The 19,004-nt window shown below is 44.8% G+C and overlaps 1 protein-coding gene across 4 annotated transcripts in view; it reads left to right on the top strand.

Annotated features, from left to right (window-relative positions):
• The first annotated feature begins 4,946 nt into the window (after window positions 1-4,946).
• LOC8032277 (latrophilin Cirl) overlaps window positions 4,947-19,004 on the top strand; it is a 395,876-nt gene continuing 381,818 nt past the window's right edge. For all 4 annotated transcript variants that reach the window (XM_042289522.1, XM_042289525.1, XM_042289521.1 and 1 more), the window contains exon 1: window positions 4,947-5,437. The gene's annotated coding sequence lies outside the window, so the exon portion shown is untranslated. The remainder of the gene's footprint in view (window positions 5,438-19,004) is intronic.

The raw sequence follows: 19,004 nt of genomic DNA, 5'->3' as shown, positions 1-19,004 counted from the left end.
CGAAGTATAAAACGACGAAACGAGCACGGAACGCCCTCCTTTAGATTTTCACGCATCGAAGGGATTTCATTCTCGAATTTTCAAATGATTAGTCCTGTTGTCAACACCACTTAATTATCAAAATGGCGACGAACCTCCATCGTTTTTTTTTTATTATTATTAAGTTGTATCTCGTAACTAACATCACCAACTACAAAACGAAAAAACGCCCTGCCAGTACCCGGTCAGATTCCCCACTAGCCGACTGATGAAACTCCCACGTGCGTGTTTGTTAACTTTAATCCCCAATGAAGGTTCCTGGAGTCGGCCCCCGTGTTTGTTCTTTCATTAGCGTATAACTCCAAAGAGTACGTATCATTTACAGCGCAATCGTAATGCCTGAGTATTACGTCAGATCTCTCGACGATGTATCATGAGCGGCGCTTAGCACTGATAACAAGGAAGGAAACAAACAAAGGAAAAGAATAACGAAAAAGGAAACAAAATGAGACACAACGCTCCGCTTCCTGAGTGTTTTCGGGAGCCGGTGTGCAATCGAGACGCGAAGGATTGCTCTCATGTAACGCCGTGCTTCCAAAATTCATTTGTATGGCATGTAGTGCTCGCTTGTGTAACAAAACATCACTTGTCTGCAGTTATTATCAATTGCAGAATGCGAGGAACTTTAGTTCACTTGAACCTTCTTTTTACTGGCCTTGAACACGTTACTTTAATAAAGGAAGTAAATATCGTTACTCATAACCCGCTCAAATAGTAACCAAGTACGTTACATATTAGTTTGAACGCGTTACCCCAGCTTTAAAGTAACGCGTTCCATTTGTCAATCTAAATGTCGTTTTCTTTTTTTTCCTTTTTTTGAAGCCTTAGTTGTTGAAAAGTAAACATTTCGGCAAAATCTGCCTGGTTAGGTGAGTATTAAGAAAAGAAACTGGAAGTACTCTAACCAGGCTGGTTTAAATTTTCCAACTTAGTTGCCTTAGTTGCCTTTTGATATTTGATGATATCCTTAATTCCTCGCTTTATAACACATTCATTCATGAATGACTGTAGCTATACTGGCATACCTTTTGCACATATTGCTATTGTCTATCTAGCGTTTTCTTTGCCGTATAAAGTACAGAAGCAAGAACTAGGCTGGGTGCCTTTGTTGTAGGCGTTCCCCTCCATAAGCAACTAAATGGCATTACTCGTAACTCTATCAATAAGTAAAGAAAATACGCTACTTGTTCCTTTCCTCGAAAAGCAACTAATTAGTTACTTCGTTAGCGAAAAATCGCGTCTAGCTACAAGTGACGCGTTATAACTTGTGACGCGTTACACACAAGTCTGCTTTTTACCCATCTCTACTTCGAGGAACCTGTCGCGCTTCAAATCTGGCAACTTGAACGCGTGTTGCGTTTAAAGGGAGCAACATGAAGACGATTTTGAAAGTTCAGTTCAATGATTGAGAAAGGTGTCGCGTTACTTCCAGGTAAATTTTAACGAAGTTTTAGCACGAAAATTGCCCTGGCGCACGAAACAAAGATAAATAATAATAATTTATTAGATTCAGAAATAATTCCGCTGGGACTGATGACAACGATACAAGAGGCTGCCAAAAAAAAAAAAAAAATCCAGCTTTTCAGTTGCGCGGATTGTGACATCAATTGAGGAGTCGTCAGACGGTTGGTCGAAGGGAATGAAATCTGCTCGCCTTCGTTTTCAATCGAAAGTTGGAAAAAAGTTTTGGTTTTATTTAATAAAAAATGGGAACCATATATTATTATGATAAATGTTTACATATAAATAAAATACTATTTCAGTCCGCGGACGCGTGGACTGAAATAGTCGAGCACCTTTCACATGCAAATGTTGGGCGGGGATTCACTTGAAACACCTTTAATATGGCAATATCACCAGATTTTTTTTTTCTAATGAGAAAAACAAAACTAGCGCATAGTTGTGCGTTGTCCTTTTTTTTTTTTTTTTGTCTTGCGATTTTTGGTTGCACGTGTGAAGGGAGCAGCAGGAACTGTTCCAGACTGACGCACTGTAGTTTCCGGTATTCCTCCGGGTCCATGTCCAAAAGCTTATGCGAGACTTCGTGTATCACGCCCCCAATTTTTCCTGCACACCCATCCAGCCTCTCATCCAATGAAACATTTCTGCGTCTGTGGTGTACAAAAGTGTTATGCGCGAATATGCGGGAACGATGACGTCCATAAACGCCCCTCCGCGAGCCCAAGACAACGTCGGTTGTACGCCGAACCTCCTCGAGCGGGAGAACACTTGCGTCATGTCTAGCGTTAAGCCTATCACGGTGTTGTGCCTCACTTTGTACGTAAAAGCAACACACAATAAATCTTCCTTCGTGATCCGATAGGACCGCTCGCAACGCGATTGGCAATAAACGATGCGGACAAAAAATGGCGTCCATACACACAGTTGCGATTGAATGCATTTGACTCGGTTACCAGGTCATCTGGGGTCATCTGTGTTTCGTGTGAAGCGTGGCTACGAATTCAAGGAGTCGCTTGGCAAGAGGCATTCGAAGCACGAATGGCCTGGTTACTCGCCGTCGCAACGCGGTACAAAGCTCTCAGACAACAAAGCGCTACTACAGCTGACCGCGACGGCCGCACTCATGACCACTAAATACCGAAACCGACAGTTTACTGTAGACGTCACCTCCGTTTTAGAAAAGGGCGCATGGCTGGAAGGCCAAACGTCAGTTTCGGTTTCGTTCATTTATTTTGCACGAAATATTAAGCTTCTTTTAATATTATAAAAAGATTGAGCTAATTTCCAGGTCCCCACAGAGTCGGGAAACACCCTTTTCTAAGGCGTCTAATATCGTATTCATGGTCCCTTTAAGGACCACGTTGGAATGTCCGAACTGCTGCAGTGAATCAGTCGAGTGTTCTTACTTGACACCAAGGTCGAACGCCTCATAAGCGTGCATCTGCCTCTTTCCACGCTTCAAACAAACCAGTGACGACAACATCAACGCCAACGCCAACAACAACGACAACAGGCGCAGCAAAAATGACGCCTGCACGCGACCATTAGAATGACCAGCTTACCACCGCTAATGCCTCACTCATTCCCGTGTTTCTCTCGGCCGCATCTAACTCTCTTCACAGCCGTGGCGGCGTCGAACCTTGAAGCCACGCCAAAAAAGCGAAAATCGATTCACCGCTATAACTCGACCGTGAGCTAACGCACGGAAATCCTCGACGAACCCTTCTTCGACATTAATCGAAAAAGAACGCCCCCCCCCCCCCCCCCCCCACACACACACACACACCAAAAAAAAAAATATACACCCTCTCTTTTGGACGGAGTCAACGCGCCCCTCGTGCGAATCCAAATTTTCACGGACCATTGCGAGCAGAAAGTTGTTCTGGCCAAGGCTGGACATCAAACTTGCAAGCACGCCCTTCCATGGTCCGTTGTCACCCACTAAGCTGACAGCGCGGTGGGACGCTGCGCGCTCGCAGGTCCAATCACACGCGTCTTTCTGATCACCCCAAACCCGCTCTCTCTCTCTCTCTCTCTGCGCGTGGGTACGAAGGAGAGTTGGACTACATGGCGAACGATGAACATATGACTGGTTTCAACGAGTACGTGGCTTCCCCAACGCTTTCAAGTCGGCTTGGAACGGAGGACGGACACCGACCGAAACAGCCATTCCCCGAACAGAACTCATCATCACGCCACGACAGTACGTCGGCGTATGAAAAATAAGACCGGAGGATTACGTACACCCACACGCGGCGTTTAAGCGGGGTGCGCGAGCGAACGCGAGTAAAGGAAGACAAAAGCCTGCGGGAGGCTCGGAGTCATCGACGCAAATACTAGGCACGACAGCTATAGAGTGTGGAATGCATGGGGATGTCTCTCTCTCTCTCTCTCTCTGTCTCTCTCTGCGCTCGTCTCGATGCGACTCTGCCAAACTTTTTTCTAAGAAGCAGGTTCGTTTTATACGCTTCGCTACGGCTTAAGCTTCCAATTTGACTCGTTCGATTCAAGCTCTTGCGGCTCTTGCTCTTCCATTTATTTTATTTTGTGTGTTCTTTTCCGTTGTACCTGGGAGCAGTTTTTTTAATACTTTTCTTTTGTATCGGCATTAACTTGCTTGCGTAGGGCTCTCCTTTTACTAGAAGCCAAACATTGTAATCTTCGACGTTGTTCTGCTTTCTCAAGCCCAGCCCAACTGCGCGTGTTCCGAGACAGCAACGACAAAAAGATGACCGGAGGTGAGTAGGTGAATGTTGGACCAGGCGAAACGATTTGTTTCGAACGTCGCTCTCCATTTTTATTTGCCTACGCCAGAATGAAGCGTCAGTAACTTCTCTTCTTGCCCCCAGCTCCTCCAACCCCCCCCCCCCCCCCCCCCCCCCGAACACACACACACCTTCAAACACCAGCACCTTGTGTCTGGGAAAAGCAAAAAGAAGCTCCGGACAAATTATTTTACGCCTCCCCAAACACGGACGCTTTCTCCCTCTTGCCTCCCACGACACAACGGAACTCAGCCCGCCACCGTATACTAAAACGCAAGAGATAAGAAAATAAGATGTCGACAAATTCGTTTCAGCATCTCCGACGCAAAACCTGCCCTAAATCAAACTGACCGGGACCCGGCGGCGCGGCTCTGTCAAGAGAAAATTTCTCCTTTGTAGTTCGCCGCCGCCGAAGCCGCCGCGCGATTCCTTCGACTGAGATGCCTGCTTTGCTGCGCGAGGGATTTCATCCGGCTCTTTTCTATAGTGGGTCTCTCCTCCCTACCACCTCCACCACCGCGTACCAATCTGAGCATGCGCGCTAGTTTTTTTTCGTCCAGTGACGACCGCTAGGCGACGCCGCGTTCGGCAGCGACGCCATCGCCGTACGGGCCAATGGGGAAATTTGGTCGCTGCTAGCGGTGTTTGAGGGGGGCTATTGGAGCCGCCGGTGAGATGCACTACTTGGGTCGTACGCGTGGCCGCCGATGGTAGCAGCGCCGACCGAGCTCTTGGAATAACGCCGGCTGCCCGAAGTTTCACCCGCCGATTTCTCTTGCGCTTCTTCGTCAGTGGAGAGATTTCGGGAGGAGAAGCTCTCGTGACGAGATTTAGTTTTGTTTTTTATGGTGACATCTTCCGTGATGTGCGTGATGTGACGACTACTTGGAGTGGGTGCGACCCGTTGAATGTTGTCTCGTCTGCTTTCGTGATTTTGGTCACCGCACTGTTGTTGACGCCTACCTTTTTTTCTTTTTTTCTTCTTCTTGTTTTGAGTGGCCTCGTGCTCGCGATCAACTAGTTCTCAACGGCATCCACGTGATTGCGGCTACTTTGTTTTCTTCTGTTCTTTTGGTTTTGGGGGTGGTGTTCCTCACCTCGAGTGTGTTTCCCGGTGTGCGTGGATTTGTTGCTCGGTGTGATCCCGTGGACTGTCGGAATCGTCTGGCAAGGTAAGTCACTATCTGTTCGTCCTCCTCTCATTTCACAATTCCACAGTTTGACACGCATTTTTTTTTATCCTATGGCGAAGTGACAGAGGTACACAATGAACGTGGTACGGAAACACTGGGCTTTGTGCAAAATAAACTGGAGACCAAAGTAATATATTGATAAGCATGGCAAGCTCGCCGTGTAAAGTCTGCTCAAGTAATGTCGGGCATTCCCTTGGCGTGTGGTTCTCTGGAAATAAATTAATGCCAACATGAAGTTCGAAGGAAGTTTGCCAAGTCTCAGTGAAAGTCCTGTCTCTGACACACACCGTCCCTGACAAAAATAAGATACGAGGAAGAGTCACGCTAGACGGATATTTTATCTGGTCAGCGTTATCAAATAGACAAACTTTTCTGAGGGCCAGATTGTCGAAGTGGTCTGTCTGCGATCAATCCGAGATGATCTCACTTACCGTACGATGTTTGAAAGCGAGTACGAAAATTGGACCGTGAGATCCAGCGAGGGAAACGTTAGGAGTTGGAGGTCGACTGACTTTCTTCTAAAGCTCATTTTTATCTATTTCTACAATTAGTAATATTTCGGACGCCTTGGTACAGAGCATTACGCACGGGATGAGATTCTTATGATTGCACTAGGTAGGCAGAGTAAAACCGATTCCCTCAAGAAAATGTTAAAGAAGACACGTGACTTAAATATAAAATATTAAAAATGGGAGTATATCGTAAACTTCATAATACTGGCGGCGTCCAAAAATAAAATATTTACTTAATAATTCACTAAACGTTTCAAAGTGTTTTCTTCCAGGATTGCGTTGTTGGACAGTCCGTTATAGGGCATATATATATATATAATATATATATATATATATATATATATATATATATATATATATATCAAAGATATCCAACAATTAACACAGGTATATTCATAAATAACCTGTATTTTGCTGATGTTCTCTGAAGTTAGAAAAACAAATGTAAAACGACAATAACGTGGTTTTGTGTGTGTGCGTGTGTCTCCTGTTGATATCCCGGTTATCTCGGCGCAGAATTCAGTTCTAAATGTCTCATTGGTGTGAAAAAAAAAAAAAAAAACGCGAGGACTACACTAAAAACAGAATAATATTTATTTTTAATTTGTGTTGAAAAATACAAGAAGGGAGCCAATATATAACTCAGTTTGGTAGTCCCTTGTTACAACACCCCGTACTTACGTTTTCCTCGCTTTAATTCGCAAAACTTCCGTCACATTTTTCCCACCTTATGTTCCCGGAAAAAAAAAAAAACGCACGCTTTTGTACCAACGGAGTGGATATGAATTCAGATTTATTTCACAATTTTTGTTTCAAAACATTTTTTTTTACAACACCGAAACGCAGAGAAACAGACAAGAGCAAACGAAAACCCGTTCCGCATTCAAAACGAACCGACGGATCATAAAGGTCGACCAAACAGAAGAAGAAGAGGAAGAAAAAAGGATTACAAACAAGAAACAGAAGAGAGAAAATCGATCAACACTTCCGCAAATGGGAAATAGTGTTCGCTTTTAATAAAGTACCTCGGCAGCCTCCCGCGAAGCTTATTAAATTCGACCATTTATCATGAATTGTAATGTCCGCGAGTGGCTCCTTCCAATAATTCAGGAATTCTGGCGAGTTGCCGCAGGTATACGGCTCGTGCGGCTTTCCGGTCGGCGCCTTTTCACTTTTCTTTATACTTTGCTTGTTTAACAACTTCCTTCACGTTCGATAAAAATATATATATAAATGTGCGTGCTATAAAGGGGGGGGGGTGCAGGCAAGGACACGACGAAAGTTGTTGGTTCCTAGCGTTTTTGTTAAACTTCAATGACGCGTAGCTTTACGTTTAATACTTTTTTTTCTTATAATGCCTAGATATTTGTGAAAGCTGATGAGCAAACTACCAATATCTCGAGAATTAGGTACCGGGGACTGCTCGGTAATCTGAAATGCCTGTAAGAGAGATGGAAGTTATTAGATCTCCATACGTTGAATGGCCGACAGATGTTTTCGGCAGTTGATCGCATTATACCGAAGCAAAACTTCGTGTGTATGTATTTTTTTTTTTATGGCGGGAAGTTAGTGAACCCCAACGGGCGTCTGGTGTACCAGCTGTAGATGATAAATTTAGCCGATGCAGTACCACCGCTCGCCCGACGTCTTTAACGTGCATCACGCAGTAGGGTTACTTTACCGAACACCGGTGGTACGATGCTCATCCTGGTTTGAAACGGGCGGGGGTGGGATTGAGCGCATGATCTCTTGGTGGGTAGCGAAACAATGTCAAAATTAAATTATACAATAAAGTGACAACTTTTGCACGTCGGTGAAGGTCCCTGATCAAGGCTCTTCCTGCTGCTTCTGTCATTTCTTACACTCTAGAGAAGCTCGCCTCTCTCTTCTTCCACCGAAGAAGAGAAAGGCGTCTGAACGGCACCGCCTTGCTACAACGCAGGTGTGTTGAAGATTCGCTCGCATTTCTGACAAACGCCGCGAGATGGCGCAGCACGACATACCCAGACGCCTTCAAGGCCCCGAAGCACGCGACCGAGGCGGGGGAGCGCGCGCCCTTCGAATGTCTCGCGAAAGGATCTCCCTTCGCGTCGAGAGCAAACGCCATCCCACACTATCTCAACCATAAAAGTGAGAAAAAAACAATAGAAAGCCTTTGCTAGCTCACTCGGTAAAGCACTCGGTTCACTGTCTCGAGGTGGTTAGTACAAATCCTGCCGGGGAACTAAAGTATTGTCATTTCGTCATTTCGTCGCAGCCAAACGTTACAGATCTCAGTGAGAAATAAAACACAATCTGTGTTAAAAGTGTGCCGTCACAGTCTCCAATATCTTGTTTATGCTGAAAATGCACTTTTACTTGAGAATGTAGAAGTTGTATTTCACATATTGAAAAGTCCCGAACGTACGATAGAGCTTCTGTAACTATCATGCGTTTTTCCGGGAGTGTCTTGCAGTCTCCAACGGTCTGAACGGTGTTCGAATATTTGAAGACGTTATTATTACTGCTCTGTTTCCTTATCATTTAAGTGTGGAGAGTTCGACATGAATGACTATCTGGCATTTTCAAATAACAAGTTGCTTGTATTTTAATGTTACGATGATTGAACTGATTCATAAATTTTAAGTGTGCCATTATACGTCTAGTTTCTAATTTCCGTCGTTCAGATATTTTAATTGGGGTGGTCATGCTCCCGACGAGTCTTTATTTCGAAAAAAGAAAACAACTCGTAATCACGAATTTTGAACCTTCTTGATAGCATCTCTAAACTATTTTAGTGAGGGTCCCAAATAATATCCGGATATTCTAGTTAAGGTCGAATTAATTACTTGGTGCAGCTAACTAAAATCAGGATTTGATGGGTTTTTTTTTCAATTTATTTTTAGAATTATTAGTTTTCGGCGAACTCTGTTTCATGTGTGCGAACTTTTGATTCTTGTAGCGCCTAGCCTTGTAACTTTGACATCTGGGTGGAGCTCTAGTGCTACGTTTTGGGTGGAGAGTGACCGTTCGGGGCATTGACCTCAGGATCCCTTGGTCTCATGTTTACGAGTAAAACAGCGCGAACAAGGACACAGGACAGGACAGAGAAAATGCACACAAACAGAGCATTGCCCAATTTTCAACAGTATTACAATTCCTTGGTCTCAGGGACCTGCAACGCGAACCTTTGCACTCCACGTTCTTCGAGCCGCGTTGTACTTCAAAAGCGAACATAAAAAATAGAAGAAAAAAAAACGGTATTGTCCGCTTGACCCATTGACACAATCCGCGTAGTTACGGTTCTTATTGAGGAAACCTTCAATGATTCCTGCCGTCAAGTAATCAGAACTGTCACACTGCTTTCATTTCCACGGGAAGTAATTATAAATGTTATCGATTACGACCGTATCTTCCGGCAACGTCGACAAGAATAGAGTCTTCTAGAGTTGCGTATAAAAGGAAACGCAATCACTGTTCTTTCGCGTCAGCGTTGCGTGTTTGACACTGCGCGTGCGAGGAAGTCCAGACTGCGTCTTGGACTCTTGGATTGGCGCGTGGCTGGGGCGACGCGCATGCGCAACGTGAAGCACGCAACTCTAGCGCAAACGCAGAGTACCTGTTCTTTCTCCCAAACGCAATACTAAAGCTCTCTATTGAATCGCCACTTTGTAAGTGGCATGAAACCCGTCAAGTTGTTTTGCAGATTATTTTCCCGGCCTCCCCTTTCATTACTTGATAATAAAACCAAGTGATCGTATTGTCCTGCGTTGTATTGTATTGTATTGTATCAAAAATGCATCGTTCGCACGAAAGCTTCCCAGCCGCGAAAAAGGAGCGTTCACGTTAAAGAAAAAAAAAAGTTTTCGGTGACGTGACGCTACGATCATTCCACAGTGATCGCAAGAGAGCGTGCCTCGGCCATCTCCCAGCAAAGAAAAGGAGGCAAAGGCCGTAATGAGTGGCTATCGGTCGTCACTTAGCGAAAGGCCGTTCTCGTGCCCCGGGGCGCAGGTTTTAAAGGCAGTTCGAGCCGCGCTGCAGGCAGTGACGAGAGATACGTACCCCGTTCACCCGTTAGTGGACAGTGCGGTGGAAGCTACGTTCTCGTTGGGCCAATCATACGTCGATCTTTCACCACGTGGTCAGGCGCCCACCCGTATACCCATGCGCAGAGAGAGAGAGGTCAGGTGAAGAAGACGAGGCGACTGATTGGTCTTTTGAGCGCCTAGCTTCCGCCGCACTGTCAGCTTAGGGGTGAAAGGAAGTACAGACTGGGAAAGGGGGCAGTGGGGGAGTGGAGGTCCAGCTTCGATCGCCACTTTAGCAAATGGGCCGTTCACACGCGATGTGGGAAAATACGGCTGGCCCCGTAAATGGACCCACGCTCCGTCGTTTGCACCGCGCGGCGAAGAAGTACACCAAGAACGCCGCGCCGCCCCCTCCCGGAGTCCGAGCAAGTGAGGTGTCGGTGTATGTGGGGGTCGAGAGCGGCACGCTGCGAGCTTGAGGCTTATGTCTGATTGAACGCAGTCGGGTATCGTAAGTTCATGCAGCACTAGTATCAAAACACAGGGTATCATATGTTATCCTTAAGACGACTTGACGGCGAAAGCCCAAGCGCGGATGCATTAAAGACAGACACATGATTTACTTGCCGAGTCATCCCTCTGAATGTGCCGAGTCATCCTTCCTAATGTGCTGAGTCATCCTTCTCAATGTGCTGAGTCATCATCTTAATTGGCTTAGTCATCCACTGAGTGGTCACGTGAACGTTTTTGTGGCTTTCGTATCGCCGACGTGTTTTGGCTCAAGCACTTTGAAGATCGACTGAACGATGAGACATATAAGGCTTTCGCCCTAATAAGTAAGCTTCAGAAAAACGGCACCTCAATTATATCTATGCTAATGTGATTGGTGCCAGTTGCGCTTAAAACAGTGTCTCCAGTTATTCGAAGCATTACCTGAAATCGAAGGAAAGGAATGTTAGTCCTCCAGAAATCTGAAGAGAGCCTGCGACGAAGCGAAGCAATACCACCGGAGTCTCCCGACTCCGTATCTAGTGGACGTTTTAAAATCGCAGTGATCGCCAGTTGGGCCCGTTTTCCACAAGGCACAAATGTGACTGCGTCAAGAAGGTAATAAAAAAATTAGGCGTTTTTACTCTAATTGCGAGTTCTGTTCAGTGCTGTCAAAGGTGTGGTCTGGGGAATGTAGCTCCGTAAAATGTTTTGCTTGCGCGAGACCGAGTGTCAAAAAACAACTTCCTGAAATACTGGCGTTTTTACAAACGCGGCTCAGAAACCCTGAGACTGTGCGTCAGGACCTTCAGCTGAGCAGACGGTGCGAAGCTCCAGAAAAACGTGGAGCTCTCGACTGACGGTCTCGCGCTGTTTGGTGTACGAATCAAGTAGTGCCACTAAATAAGCTACGCTTTAGAATAACGACACTTGCCTATCTTGTGGCGTAAAATCATGGTTGCCAGTTATCTTATGCTTTATTTGAAATCACAAGAAACGCTCTTCCGTCCTCCAGAAATGTTTTAACGGTTCCCGACAGAGCAAATCTATTTTGCCTGAGCTTCCTAACACCGAAACTAATGCTGAGGAAGTCGCACTTTTGAATCATGGCGATCGGCCGTTGCGTCTGCTCTGCACAAGCACCAAGATGGCGGCGCCCACAACAATATTGGGAACAAAGTGCCGATACTCTAAGCGTAGCTCATTTAGTGGTTCTAGGGTCAAGGGAAGCTTGGGTGCATGGCGTTAAAGAATAAAGCGTTCGTGGGCGGGAAAACACGTTTACTTTTTTCTTTAAATAGTTGGGTCAGTAAAAAAATGCAATAATAATAATATCATACGTCATACTTTACACTAAATCGAAAATGTTATTTCAAAGGTACCGAACGTTACAGCTTTTTTTTTTTTTTCGTCTACAAAGGTGAGGGTAATCATCATACTTCTCTTGCACTCACGAAGGTGCCTGACTGTTTACTTAATTCCGACACTCTAAATGCTATTCATTTGTCTTCTTTTACGCACGTTATCCAATGACATGAGCGATTAGTATCATGCTCAATTTCAGTGGCCGTCCAGAATAGAAGACAATGGATCGATGTCGTTGCGTGACTGAGAGAGCATGACAAGGCTGGTGCGCGATATCACTATCATTGATCGCAGAAAATGCGGATATGCATGTTTCGAGTACATATCGAGGCAGTATTCACGAAGGAACATTTTCAGAGTACCGTAGGTATAAGTCACATATCCTGACGCCTGAGTCACATGTGCTGAATCACATCTTCCGGTTAGCATTTTGGATTTTGTATACTGCATGTAACATAGTTATTGACGGTCTAAGAAACGCAGGACGTAACTTATCGTATTCACTCCTTCCATGTTTCGTGATTAGCTGTTCCGTGTTCGTGTCTGCGACTACCACAGTGTGAATGACTGAGGAACGATGAAAATCCCCACCGCCAGCGTTTCTAAATCTCTGTAAGTCTATAAAAATACACGCTGCCGAAGATCGGGTAGACACACGGTTGCGCAAGACATAGAACCGCCCGAAAAGACAAATGTTTCTCAAAAACGTGTATCATTTTTCCCCTCGCGCGGATTTACATTTATCTCACGAAGGAGTGGTTATTTCTTGAGCGTAGACTGATGTAGCGAGGGGCGACCACATGCTCGTGGGCGGCGTTTATATATGATACCGCGAAGACCGTAAATCTACCAGCCACTGCTTTCTTCTTTGTTATGTTGGGTCACTTATTCAATACGCGGTATAACTTTAACCTGGACTTCCGGAAACGCTTGTAGCACGAACGGAAAACTCTTGTAAGCGGTACACGAGCGCACGTGAATTAATTTGAGGCGGTTTTCCCGAGTAAATACAAAGCTGGTGGACATTATGCGGACCGCAAGTTCGTCTGCTTCTTTTGCAGTGGTTGTGATGACGTCAGAATGCCGAGCTGTAATTGGTTCTGGATGAAAGATGGTAGACCTCGAGGCAGCTTGCTTTGAGGTTTACCCACTATCCTTCAATCGTAACCAATCAGAGCTCGGCGTCTTTCTGACGTCACCGCAACTCTTGCGCAAGAAGCAGACGATAAGCTCTCCGCATTATGGACAACGGAACACACACACTGGCGCCATCTATTAAGTCGCCCTGGAACAATTACGACCTGCCTGTTAATTTGGTTACGTGTCGTTCTTCCACTGTGAGCTTGAAATAACATTTGACAATGTTATAAGGAACCATTTGTCATAAATCGTGCGTAGATTTCATCTCCCGGATGCTGCAAAACCGTGCCGTCTACTTAAACGCAGTTCCACCTTTACCTCATAGATGGCGTCGCCGGTGCCCCGTGTTTTTTTTTCGTCGTAAGCGATTACAAGGGAGCGGAACGCACTCCGGTAAAGACGGGGTCAGATGGCTTATACATCCTACGAACGGCATTCTGCATACAGATTCGAACGCAAGTCACCGCGAGATGCGTGCTTCGAATGCCCCGTGGCAATGAGTTCGAACAGAAAGGTTGGCACACGGCATTCGAACCACGGATATTGTCGTGACTCGTGTTTGCAGACAGTCTTTTTTTATGCTGTATAAACAGTCTGACCCCGGCTGAAAAGCTCGAACACATGTGCTTAAAATAAAAACCAACCGGCAATCGCACGAAATTCAGAACATGTCGAAAACGCTGCATTCGCATTTGAAGTACATATATATGTACATTTCTTTTTCTCTTAAAGGGAGATTTTTTTGTTGTTGTTGTTTTGCCTAAATGGAAACTACGATTTCTTTAAGAGCTTACTTGTGATTTCTGCACAAGATATAAACGCTCGTTGTTCTCTAACAAAAAAATATGAACTACTTTTCTATATTTTGATTTTTGTGCGTTCGTCGGTCAGGTACACCACACGCGTGTTCCAACTTTATTTCTTTTTTTTAGTTTGGGCTTCTATAGACTATGATGTGGAGTCCATATAGACACTATGTAATGCCTCCTCTTCGCATTCTGCGCAAGCTTCAAAGAAGAGCCCCTTGACCCATAAAAATATCCATATAAAAAATTAAAAAAATCACGTATCCGCACTACTCACAAGAGCAGTCGCGGCTACCCATCAGCAGCGAGCGGATACATTCACCGAGGCAAAAACCGTGTTAAACAAGCAAACCGAGAGAAGCTTCGTTTTTTGTTTTTTTTTACTTCCAAAAACCGACCTTTCCTCGAAACGCGCTTACGAGAAGGCCGCAAGAGAGAGCTGATGCATGTACTCAAACACAGAAGGTCACAAGTCTTCCACAGCCGCAGGCAACGGCCTTCTTCTTTCTCTCTCTCTCTCTCATCCTCGTTATACGTTTTACCTTCCGCCGACCTACGTTTTCTTAGCATTCCTTCGCCGTGATACAAGGCCTTTGTCTCTCACGCCCGTATGTGTCGTTCTTATTTTTCTCGGCGGAGTGGTGCGCACGCCGCCGGCAAAGCCTTTTTTCACTCCGTGCGTTCAACGTTGTACCACTGCTCTACTCTTTTTTCTTCGTGATAAAAGAAATAGAGGAAAAAAGTAGTTCTTACTCTAATTCGGGAAGCGACGTTCGGGAGCGGGTACACGAAAGACCCATTAGCGACCAAATAGGCGACCGAAATATTCGCTGGCTGTACGTATGTGCCTTGTCTTTTGGGCAAGGGGGACTCGGACCGCCCCCGCTGTTAAACTCAGTCGCCAAATTAATTTACAGCGCAGTTAAAGGGCCCATATTTCTAGTCCGCTCTTCTCTTTTCTTTCTTCACTGCTCTTCCTTTTTTTCCCCTTTTTGTTTTGTGTGTGTACGTTTCTTTGGGCCTTCGGCACTTCAGCGCGGCTCAGAGGATAAAACAGTTTTCGCATACGTTCGTGGGTGCTGGCCTTTTACCGCGCTAAATGTATTTATGATATTATTATTTTTTTCGTTGGAGAGCAGTCGGTTTTGGCCGTGTTCAGAATGATGACAAAGGCGTGATTATGTCGGAGTGCGGAACGTATGGATGGCCCTTAAGTGGATAGTGAGGTTGTGCAGCCGAATTCTTTGTCCTGTTATCTTTTGGAATGTTTCTGTGCCGGAGGATACTCCAAGGACGTAGTGCTGGACTGTAAAAATTGACAACTAACTTCTTATTCACCCATAAACTGGTAGAAGCTGTTTCCTGGCAGTTCATCACGAAAATCTAACGGAGGTACTCTATTTTAAAACTGTCAAAAGTGCTAAAGAAAGCTAGAGAAAAACTGGAAATGCTTTTTTTTTTTTATGGCATGTAGATAACGTAATATTGATTTAGATTTTTTGGTCACCGGTTGGAACAGTTTGGACATCGCGATAATCGCCTGCCATACCTGGAGCTTTTCTTTTTTTTCCATTATATCATTTTTTCTTTTAATTCTCCACAAAATGCACTACATTTTCGAGGTCGTCACTCACAAACCACTGCGGACACGCAGCAGGCTCTGGGAAAATTTACCGAAACGAAACCCTCGAGGTTCTCAATTCGTCCTAAACTTCTCACGCCCTCAAAACGTTCTTCAACGTCGTCGACCGAAAGTCATAAATTGTGTCGTGTGTTAATACCGGGAATTCGTTTTAGCGGTTGAGCCTTGACATGGTGGCATGAGGACGTTTGTTGGGCCAATGAACCATTGACCCTAAACCACGTGACTGCGCACTCTTGCGACATGTTTCTTGCGAAGCGCAAGCACGTATCTCAATGCCGACTTTTGATTCGTCTAAACAGTTTATATTCATTCACTTTAATTCGACATAAAAACATGTTGCGCGCATTGGTATACTACGCATGCCACAAAAAAATTAGCCGATTACAAGTACAGTTTTACCCTAGTAAAGAAGTATCCATCTAAATTCCTTTATTACATTGATAATTGCATTGTCCAATGGGTAATAAAATCATTCGTTCGAATGCTGTTGGGGCAAGATGTACTGGAACAATTCGAAAGTAAGGGATGAAAGTAATGGATACTTTTTATTAGCTTCAGCGTGTACGTTGAGTAGAAGAGGCGTGCAAACTTCATTATCGCACGGGAAAGTGCAGTCAAGGGATCAAGGATACACACGTAATCTTGCCAAATAGCCCAGAGTAGACGCATATGGAGAGTTTGCGCAATTCCCGACGTCTTTGCATTGCATAACCGACGCAGGCTAAGAGTGTGTTCAGAGTGATATGTGCACACTGTCTCGGGGGAAACTGGATAGCATTACCTCCCACGTTGAGGAGCTATTCAGTCGGCTGGGTCCCGACAACTCTCGACTGGAACTCCTGGAGTATCCATCTTTGCCAGTCGCTACCGTATGTAATGCATGTCAACCGGATTGCTCTCGCGAAGACTATTTCAGAATTCTCGCTGCAGTCTTCTCGCATGTTTTGTTTGTTTGTTCCCTAGATGAAAATGTTATTGACTTGCTGATTTAATTTAAAGGAGTAAACGGTGAAAGACCTCTTCTGGGCTAGCTGGGAACCTGCAAAAACTTTGACGGCTCGTCTAAAAAGAAATTGCTCCCGCGAGTGGCGCTTGCGAGATCCCTTGATGGCTCACTTCGCGCCATGTTTAAGGAGTTTCGCGTTTCGACACCGCAGCTATCTTGGGGGACGACGTGCTTGGGGGAACGTTTGTCCAGCGTGTAGCAAGAGCGCTTAAACTTGGCACTCAAACGTGGGGGCGCAAACATCCCTAAATTGGCCCGGTGCTTCCTTAGAAAACGTTCTGGCGAAAGTGAGTCAGGTAGAAATTGACGCTCAAAGATCACACATTCACGTGCGCGGCTTTACGGCTCTACAAGCTTTTCGAGTTTCGCCACCGTTCATGCTCGAGGTTCACAAACACGTTTTCGTACTTTATGCGTAAAGAAACTGAAGGGGAAGAAGAGATGAAACCGCGCCGTGACCGCAAAGGGCCGGCTGCGGAGCTCTGATCTTGGTTAGTTATTAGAAGCGAAAGCTAGCTGATGTTTTCTCTACCCAAAGGCAAGACCCTGTACGAGGAGCAGACGACGCTTTTGTTTGGTCTGGTTGGAAGGGGACTGCAGCTAGCCTTTGCGTGTACCCATTAAGCATTTCAATCAGGGTTGGTGCTATGACGTCACGGCGCGCTCTCGTCTTCTCCTCTCTTTCAGTTTCTCCCCGCATTGCTTTTTTCACCAAAGAAAAAAAAAACATGATTAAACCGGGCGATGTAAGCGACGCTTTTATTCTCACGTAACCCAGCAATCTCTACTGCGGTTTAGTTGTCACAAATACTAAATTACCTTTTTTTAATGTTTGGTCTCTTTTAAGCGGTTTGATTAAGAGCGCAACAAAAATGATTTAGTGGTTCCTAAGGTGAGCCTCTAGGAAAAACATGTAAATCAAATTCTAACAGTTTTTTTTTTTTTTTTTTTTTTTTTTTTTTTTTTTTGCCCAGGCTTAGTTTTGCAGTTTAACGCACCGACGTCTCATGCTTGGCTGTGCCTTCGTGGGTGGAGTCGCAGATAGCCTTTCCAACTCTCAGAGCAGAGTAAGACTTGAACAATATTTTTTAACATAAAAAAGCTTTATTCCTGCTACTAATTAATTCGGGACCCATCGGCTTTGAGGCTACTTGTTTGTTCGTAAATCTCTAGGGCGGTGTTAGAAAACTCTCAGCAAGGATGCCCCCCTTGCCAAGGCCATGCTCCTGTTGCCCCTTTAGGACACGCTGCATAGACCTATAGACCCTCTCCTCAAGGGCGCCGCCATCTTGAATTGTCGTCACTTCCAGTATGGGTATGGTGGCCATAGTATGGGCGAAAACGTTGTTTTGCCGTTGCCACGCCAGTGGAAGACACTCAGGATATAAGCGTAACCGTCACACATTCTCGTTTTGCCTCCCCCTTATTCTTTTACTTGGTGCAGGTTCAAACGTTTTAGTATTTGTTCGTCGCCCATACCGGATACGCCTATTAGGTGGCTGGGGCGAAAGTACACAGAAAAGGTTTATAGTCGGTGACGGGTCAAGAAAGAAGTGGAAGCTCCTCTTATCCTTTTCCACTTCAGCGGAGCGAACACTGGAGAGGAAGTCGCCTCCTCTCCTACCTTTTGCTCTGCTAATGTGGAAAGAGGTGGGAGGAGCTTCCACTTCGTTCTTGACCTGTCACCGACTATAGTCATAACCGAAATTCATTTCTGTTCTTGTGAAATTGGAGATAATCTTTTCTCCGAGAGATATCTTGAGGATACCTTCATCATCAATCGCAGCACTTGGAAACGTTTGAACATTTATTAAACAGCAAGTGCGTTTGAATGTACAATTAAATAACATTTAAAATTTACTAACCCTACAGACACAATTTATTTGAGTGTTATATCTCAGCAGTAGAACCGGCTCGGCCGCAGCAGTGTAGATCGACCACGCCCATGGTGTACCCTAAGAACATAAAAAAAGTACGCTAAAACTACAGCCTCCAATCGAGGAAGGCAAATCCGGCGCTTTTTAACCCGCATAAATAAACCACGCTTCGAAGGAAGCTGAAACTCGGTGAGAAAGTGACCCTAGTGGTGATAAAATGCTAAAATTTGAGCTCATTACGTTCCTTGGATCAAATATACAGAAGAAAAACAAAGATTATCGATGAGCCGACGTCCATCTTAGCCTAATTTTTATCATACTGATATTCGAAATTGTGGACGCCTGTAGCATTTATTTGAGTGAAAAAAAGAAAAAAGAAACTAGTCAGTTAGTAAGCCAATATTTTTTTTTCTTTTACAACTTTATTTTTTTTAATTAGACTTAGGTAGATGTTGGCTCATATATATGTTTTTATTTTATTTATTTTTCTATTTAGAAAACGTAACGTGTTGAAATTTCCGCATTTTATCAGCGTTCTGCGAAGCTAGTTTATTCATGCGGGCTAAAAAGCCGGATATACTTTTCTCGGTCGGACCCTATATATTAAACTGACACCTCATATATTCAAAGTCTATAGCAGTGAAGGCAAAGAGAGAGACGAGCTAACTCAAGACAGATATTTTGAATCCTTGATTT

Source organism: Ixodes scapularis, unplaced genomic scaffold, assembly GCF_016920785.2.
Source record: "Ixodes scapularis isolate PalLabHiFi unplaced genomic scaffold, ASM1692078v2 PGA_scaffold12__126_contigs__length_90152505, whole genome shotgun sequence".
Lineage (NCBI taxonomy): Eukaryota > Metazoa > Arthropoda > Arachnida > Ixodida > Ixodidae > Ixodes > Ixodes scapularis.
This window is presented reverse-complemented; position numbering and strand designations above follow the sequence as displayed.